Below are 12,030 nucleotides of genomic sequence, written 5' to 3'. Positions count from 1 at the left end.
TGCACTGGGTACCATGCTCAGTGAGGAGTCTTCTTGTCACTCTCCCTCTGCTTCTCCCCCTACTACTGCTCTAGTGCTCTCTCCCTCTCTCTCTCAAATAAAATCTTCTTTAAAAATGGTAAAAAAATTTTAACTTGACATATTAAAACATATGTTTTAAACATTAACATCTATCTTTCTTGACCATTATTGCCATCATTCCCTCAGTTCTCTACCTTATAGACTGTATTTGAGTCATCTCTTTCTCTCATTTCCAAATACAAACTGTCATGGATTATTTAATTTTTGTTCTTGAAATATGTTTTACAATTGTCCTTAAAATGATTCAACTTGATCTTCATGCCCATTGTTATTCTCCTAGTGGAGATTCACACACATTCAAGCTTAAACAATTGAACTCCTTCAGGTTAATCTTACTGATTTGCATTTCTTTTATCTGTCATAGATAATTTTCCTGAGCCACTACTTTTAGAATTTGACACTTATGATCAAATAGATTCTTTAGTCACTTTGATCATCTACCAGAACTTCATTAAACTATTTTGCTTTCCTTTGAAGACCTTTCATTTTCTGACCCTCACAATTTCATTATTTACCCAAGGTTTCAGTACAAAGTGCCTTCTTCGGAAAAACTTCAATTTTCATCAATCATTCAATCATCTTACAGAAAGTATATTCTTACAGTAATTTTTCTTTTTTTAAAAAAATTATACTTGCTTATTTATTTCAGAGAAAGATAGAGAGAGAGGGCACAAGCAGGGGGAGAGGCAGAGGGAGAAGCAGAACAAGGCTCCCCGCTAAGCGGGGAGCCTGATGTGGAGCTCGATCCCAGGACTCCGGGATCATGACCTGAGCTGAAGGCAGATGCTTAACCGACTGAGCCACCCAGGAACCCCTCTTACGGCAGTTCTTCCTTAGTCTAGATGTTCTTTCATTTTTTTTCTATATTTATCCACACTTTATTCTTCAAAGGTATCTTTGTTTCAGTTATTTCTTACGGCTTTATTTGATTACACTAAATTGATCTCCCTCCCTTTGTAACATTTCTACCATTCAAACAGAATGCACAGTATAATGAATGATTAATTACATTCCCAATTATTTAGAAAGATACTATTAATATAATGGGTAAGAATCTGCACATAATAATACACACATATGTAGATGTATAGAAAAGCTCTTCTCCAGAATCTCATAATCATGTAGGGATAAAGGTAAGGAAACACATAATGAGAAAATAAGTGTTAAACCTTGTAATATTTTTGAGTGTTGTTTTTTTGTTTTTTGTTTTTTTCTTTTTATTTATTTATGATAGTCACAGAGAGAAAGAGAGAAAGAGAGAGGCAGAGACACAGGCAGAGGGAGAAGCAGGCTCCATGCACTGAGAGCCCGATGTGGGATTCGATCCCGGGTCTCCAGGATCGCGCCCTGGGCCAAAGGCAGGCGCCAAACTGCTGCGCCACCCAGAGATCCCCTATTTTTGAGTGTTAAGGAAACATAGGCAGAAAGCATTAAGACACTTATAGGAAAAAGTACTGTAGGCTTCACAGAGGGGCTATCAACTGGTTTTGGTAGGCAAGGGTAAGAAGTTTTCCTTTTGTTTGGGTGAGGGACGGACATTGAAGTCACTGAAGTTAGTATGTAGTGATTTAATTTTCACAAAGTTTTGGCAAGATTTTGATGACCACATCTTTATACCATCATCATTGTATATTTCCCACAATGCTTTGGGACATTTTCAAGTATAGTAGGTACTCAATATTTTTTCGGGGAGGGGGATGTTTATATATATTGTAGTGGTATATATGCAATGCGAACTTAAGTCAGGCATACTCTATTTCTGGTTCTCTAGCTGCATGCCTTTAAATTCCCTTAAATAGGGGATCCCTGGTGGCTCAGCAGTTTAGTGTCTGCCTTTGGCCCAGGGTGTGATCCTAGAGACCCAGGATTGAGTCCTGCACCGGGCTCCCTGCATGGAGCCTGCTTCTCCCTCTGCTTGTGTTTCTGCCTCTCTCTCTCTGTTTCTCATGAATAAATAAATAAAATCTTTAAAAAAAAATTCCCTTAAATAGAGATAATAATACTTTATGTCTACGATATATATAACTGCTATATGTATATATAGTATTACATACATAAACTATTAGATATTTATCATTATATATAAACTATTACATATTATTGTATTCATAAGCTATATCAATGTAGATTTTTAGTAGTTTTGATACATTATTTTGCATTCTATATCTAAATATAAATAAACATATGACATTGTAAAGATATAATCACCCTTAAATTGATGCAATTAAAGGAGAAACTGAATATCAAAGAATTAACACTGTACCTAACAAAGAGCAAGTTTACCAAAGATTATCATTAACGTTTTTTTTTTTTTAAGATTTATTTATTTGAGAGAGAGAGAGAGAGAAAGCTCATGAGTGATGGGAGGGTCAGAAGGAGAGACTCTCAAGCAGACTCCTCATTGAGCCTAGAGCCCAATGTGGGACTCCATCTTACCATCCATAAGATCATGACCTGAGCTGAAATCACCAGATAAATGCTTAACCAACTGAACCACCCACATGTCCCAATTGTTGTCAATATTTTTAAGGTCAATATAATTATTTTATTTTCTACTTAGTCGTAAAATCTAAATCTGAATTCAGTACAAATACAGAGAGCAAGAGTAGAGGTTTAAAGCTTTTAGTCAATTCTTTTCTATTTCCATTTGGCCTTTTTTTTTTTTTTTTTTTTTTTTTTTTAACAAAGCAAGAGTTTGCCAACTCTTAAGCCTTAGTACAATCAGTAGGGTTAAAATGACAATGAGTCGTTGATACCAGCAGGAATAAGCAGCACAGACTTATAAATTATGTGTGTAAAACAAGTGTTACAATTCCACAAAATACATGGATTTTTTTTTTTTTAAGAATTTTTGAAAGAGGGACACCTGGGTGGCTCAGGGGTTGGGCGCCTACCTTCGGCTCAGATCGTGATCCCAGGGTCCAGGATCAAGCTCCTCATTGGGCTCCCTGTGGGGAGCCTGCTTCTCCTGCCTGTGTCTCTGCCTCTCTCTCTGTGTGTCTCTCATGAATAAATAAATAAATCTTAAAAAGAAAAAAAAAAAGAATTTTTGGAGGCAAGGTGTTTAAACTGCCCTTAAAAGGTAGGAAGAAATCTAATATAGAAGAAACTGAAGAGACAGATATTCTATTTTTGTCTAAAAGATTTATGCTTATATTCCCCTGGGAGAAAAAGATAAATTATTCATAAATAAGTTGTTTTATATTTCTTTTATGTTTCTATTAAAAACATATATTTTTATATATGGAAATACTAATGTCCTATATTTTAAACATGAAAAATCTTATTGTGCTTATTAAATTTACCACTGTACTGAGCATATTTTAAATACCCATAAAATATTTTATAAGACACATACATCACAAGAACATGTACTATTTTAAAAAATTGAAAAATTCACTTGTAACAGATCTTAACTAAGGGGTTTATATACCTGTATGTGTTTCAATTTCTTTAAATAACTATTGAATTTGGCATCCCTAAGATAAATTTGTGAGGGAAAGTATAAAAAGTTAACATAAAAAATTTGTTTAAAAATCTAATTATTTTTCAAATGTAATAAACTGATGACCTTTCTATGCAAAAAAAGACATTCAAATTAAGTAAATGTATATAAACCCTCTTCAGGTGATAGAAATTTCCAAATGTACATGCATTTTTGTATAGTATAATTTAAATTGGTTTTCACTAACAAAATAAGAAAATAACAGTGTGGCATTTGCAGATAACTATGCCTGAGTTGCTGTGTTAATTTTGAAAAGATATTCATAATTGTTTTATGTTAATTGTGTTTGAAATAGCATCCATGAAATTACAGTTTTATATTTATTTATTGTACAATTATCTAAAATTATTTTCAGTCAAAGCCACCTAGCGTGTAAATAATGCCCTAAAATTTAAATCTACAGAAACAAATCACGTTCTTACTACTTTATTTATTTCTAAGTAGCATCATATCTGCATGCATAATAAAAGTTGCTTTTTCCCCAAAGTTAACAGTCAATTAACTATAGGAATGCAGGCTTGGGTAGCAGTTGTTTTGATATATTATTTTCTACTCCATTTTATAAGAATACAAATAATATATATATGCTTTAATTCACACCTCTAAGTAGTAATATATGATTTTTCTAAATATAATGTGTATTGTTAGTACCAAATCTACAGAAAGGAAGCAATTTACAAACAGAATGTGTTGTTATGAAAGTAGAGAAATTATAAAGCGCAACTTTCTTTTACAGTTAGATCATTAGAATTTGTTTCCTTTAAAAAACATTGAATTTCATTTTCATTTCAAGATTGGGAAATAAAGACTACCATATTTTCTTATTCAGTGTCAGTGTTTTGTTTTTATTATCATGTATTAGACATGTGACATACATATAGAAATGGAATGAATGACCCACCCAACTGATTTTTTCTGAACATGCATTGTATTCTTTTAAATGGGAAACTCAAAACCACAAGTAATTTTGTTAAATGGACATATTTTTACAATTAAAATATGAGTATATAAATAATTCTATATAATCTATGTTTTTTCTTTACTACTATATACATGGAAATCCACACAAAACATATACATAAAAATTTATGACCCATGTGGGTATTAATAAAGTCAGATAAACATGTTAAATTATATGTGAGTGTACCTGTATGTGAGTGCAAAATCTTTCACAAACTTGAACACTGGGTATACCTGGATTTGCATCCAAGCAAGCTTTGGCATTTATTAGCTGGCTCAAAAGATAAAATATATTGTAAGTTACCATATCCTCAGTTGCTTAATTTGAAAAATGAAGTTAGTGTTGTTGTGAGGATAAGTAAAATCAAATACATGAAGTGCTATACATGCAGTAAAATATGTCATTATTGCTCAATAAGTTCTATAGGCATAAATATGTAAAATGTTAAAATCTATACCTAGATGCAATATAAATTGTTTCAAATTGATGTATTAATTTCCTAAATGTTTAATATTTAAGTACTACACAAGAAATACAAATGAAAAATATTTACTTCAAAACAGATATGTAGGGATGCCTGTGTGGCTCAGTGGTTGAGCATGCCTTTGGCCCAGGGCATGATCCTGGGATCGGGGATCAAGTCCCACATTGGGCTCCTTGCAGGAAGCCTACTTCTCCCTCAGCCTGTGTCTCTGCCTCTCTTACTCTTTCTGTGTCTCTAATAAATAAATTAAAAATATTTAAAAAATTAGATATGTAAAAGCTTTTTTATACATACACGCATACACATATATATAAATGATCAACCAAAATGTCTTTAATAATAATTTTTATAGAATAAAAAATAAAATCAAGATGACTTTAAGGAATATCTCATATGTGCTAACTACAAGGTTCAAATAAATAGAGATAACATTTCTTGGGAAAACTGTTAGATTGCACTTTCTATTATGCACTGATTGCAACTTCTCTTTTCATATTGTAATGCACATACAGAGAATGTCTACCTGCCATGATTAGATATTTGTAATTCCTTAGAGCTGAACGAACATGTTGAATTTTTTTTAAGATTTTATTTATTTATTCATGAGAGACAGAGAGACAGAGACACAGGCAGAGGGAGAAGCAGGCTCCATACAGGGAGCCTGACGTGGGACTCGATCCCAGGTCTTCAGGATCAGGCCCTGTACTGAAGGCGGCGCTAAACCGCTGAGCCACCCAGGCTGCCCTGAACATGATGAATTTTGAAAATCACAAATATATCAATTTTATAGGTCATGGCAGTTTGTCTATCTTTGAAACTACTCTCTGTGCCATTGTCCTAATACCTGACTTTTAGAACATAAATGCAAATTACTTTTTGTGTGGATAAAAAATGTAGAGCAAAACTAGCAAAGTGTACATATAATGATCAAATTTTTTTTATATATATCTCAAATCTTTATATTGTCCATCATCTGTGTCACCACTACCTGTTAGTTCCATTTCCCATTATCTCAAAGCAGGTGAGAAACTGCATTAACGAGACAAATGCATAGTTACTAAAAGTCAACTTTCTTTCCACTACACCATTCTCAAGGTGCTGCAATCTAATAAGAAATAAAATACTGGTACATAAATATGCATAATACAAGATTGAATATGGTACATTTCTAAGAGGGGTGCAAAAAAGGCTGAACAGAGGGAGAATTTGCATATAGAGTGCAATATGAGAAAGAACATTATTAAATAGTTATCATTTTAATAAAGAACATGAATGGGGGTGCCTTGGTGGCTCAGTAGGTTAAGCATCTGCTTTTGCTTCAAGTCACGATCCCAGGGCCCTGGGATGGAGCCCTGCATTGGGCTCCCTGCTCAGTGCTTCTCCTTCTTCCTCTCCTTCTGCCTCTGCTCCTCTGCCCCTGCTCATGTTCTCTCTTTCTTTTCTGTCTCAAATAAATAAATGAAACCTTAAAAAAAGATGAACCTGAAAGATTCTAAATAAGCCTTATTTTCATTGTCAAATAGGAAATATTTCAAACACTTTTAAGCCATTTCTTCTAAAAATCCTAAGCTAATTCCACCTCTAAAATGTAGGGCAACCAAAAGAAAAACAATTTTTGTCTAACTCTTGAGACACTTACAAATCTTATGGTCAAAGCCTTCTCTCTACTGCAATAGCCGCTTTCCCATCTCTTGCAATATCATTTTGAATAAAGTCTCTCCTTACTAAGTGCAGATTTGTTTTTTATTTGACATCACATTTGAATGACATCAAAATTCCTGACCAGAAAAATATGCATACAGAGAGAGCCAGCACTTCTTTGTTATATTTTTGTCTTCTGTATATAATTTCAAGCATAAAACAATGTTTAGGAGAGCAGTATCTTAAATAAGTAAAAATGTATGTCATAAGTAAAATAACAGAGAAAATATATTGTAATAAAAGTATTTCAAAGTCAAAACATAAGTCACTTTATATTTAACTGGAAATAATAATTATTACTTCATGAGAAGCATATACATGTAACACATGCACATGTTTGGCTTTCTATATACAATCCAATGCCATCAAAGCTCAAGGAATGTTAAAATATAAACATATTTTTGAGGTGCCTAGGTGGTACAGTTGCTTAACCATCAATCTGACTCTTGCTTTCAGCTCAAGTTGTAATCTCAGGGCCCTGAGAGAAGCCCCACGTCAGGCTCTGAGCTTTGAGTGTGGAGTCTACTTGAGATTCTTTCTCCCTCTCCTGCTGCCCCTCCTGCTTGTGATCTCTCTCTTTCTAAAATAAGTAAGAATTTTATAAAGGGCGCCTGAGTGGCCTTGTCAGTTAAGCGTACGCCTTTGGTTCAGGTCATGATACCACGTCAGGCTCTCTGCTAAGCAGGAAGTCCACCTTGCTCTCTCCCTCTATGCTCTCTCTCACTCTTGCTCTCTCTCAAGAAAAAAAAAAAAAAAAAACTTAAAAAAAATTTTAAAAAATATATTTTCATTATAGATTAACCTGCAAAAGCAAATTTGAAATGTATTTACATTAAGACTTAACAAAAACTCAGGCATAGCCTGAAAAAATGCTAGCTAAATAGAGTAGCAAATATAATGAGTCCATAGGTTGTAACTGAAAACATTAATCAAGCTATAAACAGGATAAAAAATAGATAACTTTGCTTAGGTAATTTTTCCTATACTCTAAAATAAAACTATAATATCAAGCTTAATTTTTTTTGGCATTACTCTTATTTCAAAAGTAAGGTATGTTATTCCTGTTTCAAAATGCAAGGGAAAAATACTGAAGTTTTATAGTTTATTTTATGGGTCAGTTTTCTTTAAACTAAGTCTTCTGTATATGTTTTAATCTCAAATTTCCAAAAATCACATTTCTGTTCTTCATTGTGTATCTTCTACAGAAATCAGTTACATTACCAAGAGACTGAATCATTTTAGTGCATTACTGATTAGGAAAAGAGAATAGATATGATTAATACCTACAAATGACAATACTTACATTTATATTATATAATTTTTCTTGATTTAACCAACTAATCAGCATAGTATTTTGTTTCAGCAACCAGAGATTCTAAATTAATTGTAGCACTGTAATGAAATAGATTTCAACTTTAAAGGAAGAGGAAAAGTATAGGACATCCTACCTGTTTTGTAGTAATGTTACAGTGATAAGCCTCAGAAATGCATTTCAAACTACTTAAACTTTACTATACTGCATGTTCACTGAAGAGATACAACTATTTGTAGCTTAGTGAAGGCACATAAAGATTGTGTTGTGATATACAGTCAGTCATACTCTACTCCATAAATTAGTCTATGATCCTTTTTTAACTCACACCATATGTGATTTCTATTGTGTACTGCTTTTATATGTGTTAGATTATTACATTCCTTAGTTACCAAAATTTTAAAGTAATCATATATTCACATTTATCCAATATTCATCTGCAAATGTTGAAAATATTACAGTTACTTAGTATTCATGTTTTTATGAATGTATGTGAAATGAAATCCCCCTAAATATAGCATATATACAGGTGAAGAATATTTAATGAAAAATTTCACTCTCAAATTTATTGCTGAATTATTGGTCAGGAAATCCTCACTAGTCCATCAGCTGATGCTAAGGCTGATGCTAAACCTCACACGCAAAATCCACTTATCCCATTACTTCTCCTTCACTATTTTGTTGTTTCCAAGCTAACAGACCATGATTTCATTTCCCAGGGAACAAAAATCTTTTTCTAGGGAGCTTCCTAAACTCCAGCAAGCCTCATCAGAAAACTGATAATCAATGAAGTGTGTACACATAAAATCTCCAAAGAATTCTGATAAAGTAGTGCATTTTTATAGCTTGCCTGTCTTCAGAGAAGCTTTACGAATGAATCCAATTGCTTTCTCCCCTGGGAGTTCTAGATGGTAGAGATCAAGGAAGAGGCTAATATTTACCATTTCACAAATTAAAGTCTACATGTTAAGTTTAGTGTCAGACAGCTTTAATTATTTTCCCCGCTTTGTAGTTTGAATAGTTTAATCCGGGTTTCCCTGCAGCTGACAACTTGGAGTGAAAACCCAAGCAGAATGACAGCGTTTGTTGAGGCAGATAATGTAGCTCAAAAATGCAGGCGATTTTCTGGGATGCAAGACAATGTTTTGCATCCCTTTAGCTACCCAACTGAGTGAAGATTCCAGTATTCATGTAATGCAGTGAACATAAGTAATGATACGGTTTTCTACACATTTGATTGAGATAGAAAAAATGTAAAAATAACTCAACATAAAATACACAGTATTTGTTAAAATTATATCATTTATACTGAAAGATACAGAGAATTAATGTATATTTTGAATGCAGTACTAAGAAAACATTATTGTTTGTACATTACATGTAATTTATGGACTATTTTAATGTATTCCTATTATTTTTATTATATCTTTTACAAAAAAACATAGTTTAGGAATGTGAAAACAAATCAGGATGTTGTTCTTCTGATGCTGAGAAAGAGTTTTAATAGCTTTCAATTCTAATTGGGTGTTGTATATTTTCAAATTTAAAGGACTAATTGTTTAAAAACCTGAAGCAGCCCCATTAGGAACATACCATTCTTGTAATGGAGGGAAACTACAAGAAAGTGTTTGTTGGAAATTTATTTTCTTATTCTTCTCTAACAGTCTCTAATTAGACCTATTATGAACCGTGAGTTAGACTTCTGATCTTTGAATTTCATACCACTATGTTTCTCAGTATATATTCTCACTAATTCATTAAATTTTCCTTGCGTCTTTTATGATTCCTTGAGGATATTTATTTCTTATTGAGTCTCCAGTACCTAATATAATGTACTTACTTTCAGGTGTGGCATTTATTCAATCAATCATTCATTCACTCATACATTCATTAATTCATTCATTGATCAACCCATCAGTCAGTGGATAATTTTTAATTACCAATTATGTGTCATACCGCATATTAAACCTTGAGAATTCAAATATAAATTAAATTTCGTCACTGCCCTGGAGAAGTACTTCACAGAATTACTGTGAAGTAATTGCTACTCATCTTAAACTCCTTATTGATTTACTTTCAACACAAACAATAGAGTCTTTAACAAGACATACTATATTAGTCAGCTTTACTATAGTAAAAAATGTCAGTGGCCTAACAATGAAGTTTTATTCCTTGCTTATGTACAAGCTAGGGGTTCTGCTCTCTCCATGTTCTGTTTTCATTTCAGAATCCAGGAGACACCTGAATGAAAAAGAAACCTCCATTTGGATTATGACATTAATGCGGTAGAGTAAATTGCCAGAGAATTAGCAGAAACACACATGGCATTTTAAGCTTCTTCTCAGAAGTGGTATGAAGTTACTTCCTCTCCTGTTTTACTGGCCAGAGAAAGTCATATGAAAAAGACTGACAAGAGAATAAGGATCAAGTCTCTAGGTCATGTGGGAATATGCAGTAAGTAGAGATGGACAAATCCCTCTAGCAAAGGAAGGAAAGGACTTGGAGTAAATACATAATCTGCCAATTTATCTAAGAGCTTGCTCTTTATGGGGGTTTTGTGACTTTGATATGATATTCCATAATGGTATTTCTAATTAGGTAGTGATCAACAATTATTTTAAATATTTTAATCTAAGACATTTTATTCCTTATGTAACTTTTAACCACATCCCTCAAACCAAGTCCTCATAGTTTGTATCATAAACATTAAATTATCAGATGAAAGAACTGCAAAATAGTTTTTATTATGAAGGAACACATAAAAATTAGTAGAGAATAAGTTTTGGTATTTTCCCTGGGAAACAATTCGGATACTGCTACACATAATTCTCTCTATATTAAAAGGATCATTACACATGCTAAAATATGTGCTGCATACTGTTACATAAAATATTGCTAAGTAAGGTACTTAACTTTTGAAAAGCAAAATGTTTATTTTTTATATATACCTATATAGGAGAATAAGTTTATTCATTGAAAATTAGAGTTTCTGTCTCAGAGAAGCTTATCTTCTATATTCCTCTCAGCTAGTTAGAAGCCTAAGGAAGAGAAAAATCCTATGAACAGAATGTTTCAGGTGAAATACAGCTGCAGGGTTGAAATTTCATTATGATTCTATTCTATTTCCATCGCCCCACAGGAACACATATACTTAATTCATCAGAGCCCCTTTATTATCTTTGCAACACCCCCAACATCCACATCCACCCCAAGCCCATTAATATGGCCAGTTATAACATTTACAAAGTGAATCAGGCTTTGAAATAGAACAGTCCTGGCAGCATGCTTCATATGCTTCTAAAACATATACAGAAAAACTGCACAGCATGATTTTTCTCAAAAGAATAACAATAGTCTCTTTATACACTTAAAATAAGAAACCTATGTTCATGCTGATACAGTTAGGTGGTTTCGATTCCCATTCATAAGATGATGTATTGATTTGAAGATGAAACATATAACAAGTTCCTCATTTGGAAGAAGTCATCTCTACTGCCAGGTATTGTAAAATACTCTACTTTGTATAGATAGAAGCCAGCCACTCAAAAACAATTCCAAATTAGCTTAAAAAAAATGCAACGTAGATAAAATGATAAAATGTTATGCCTCATTACATACTCTCTTCACACTAACCTGCATGCACTAACCCTTTTTTCCCTCTTTTCAAACATTCAGAAAGTAGCATGCTCATCCCTATAGTGAATGAATGTTAAGATAATAATGATTTAATTTTACATGCCTGTTTATGAATACAATTTTTATCTTATGTTCTCAGTCTTAAATACCCTTCTCTACTTTCTTTCCTATGTGATATATGTTATATTAAATACACTTATGAGTTCTTTTTTCTTTTACCTCCTTGGATTTTTCTCTCTTGCCTTTACTTAGTCTCCTTTGTGTCTTTCTCATGCTTATTCTTTAAATGATATTATATAACAAAGGTTATTTTTAAGTTTTATTCATATTAGCAATATTAACAGCAATTG

At 32.8% G+C, this 12,030-nt stretch overlaps 1 long non-coding RNA gene across 1 annotated transcript in view; it reads left to right on the top strand.

Annotated features, from left to right (window-relative positions):
* The window catches only part of LOC119865195, a 74,626-nt gene extending 63,985 nt beyond the window's left edge, over positions 1-10,641 (top strand). The window contains exon 9 of the long non-coding RNA XR_005376310.1: positions 10,272-10,641. This is a non-coding gene — a long non-coding RNA (uncharacterized LOC119865195). The remainder of the gene's footprint in view (positions 1-10,271) is intronic.
* The last annotated feature ends 1,389 nt before the right edge of the window (positions 10,642-12,030 follow it).

The sequence above is a fragment of the Canis lupus genome, chromosome 22 (genome assembly GCF_011100685.1).
Source record: "Canis lupus familiaris isolate Mischka breed German Shepherd chromosome 22, alternate assembly UU_Cfam_GSD_1.0, whole genome shotgun sequence".
NCBI lineage: Eukaryota > Metazoa > Chordata > Mammalia > Carnivora > Canidae > Canis > Canis lupus.
Note: the sequence above shows the minus strand (reverse complement) of the source record. Positions and strands in the feature narration are given on the sequence as shown.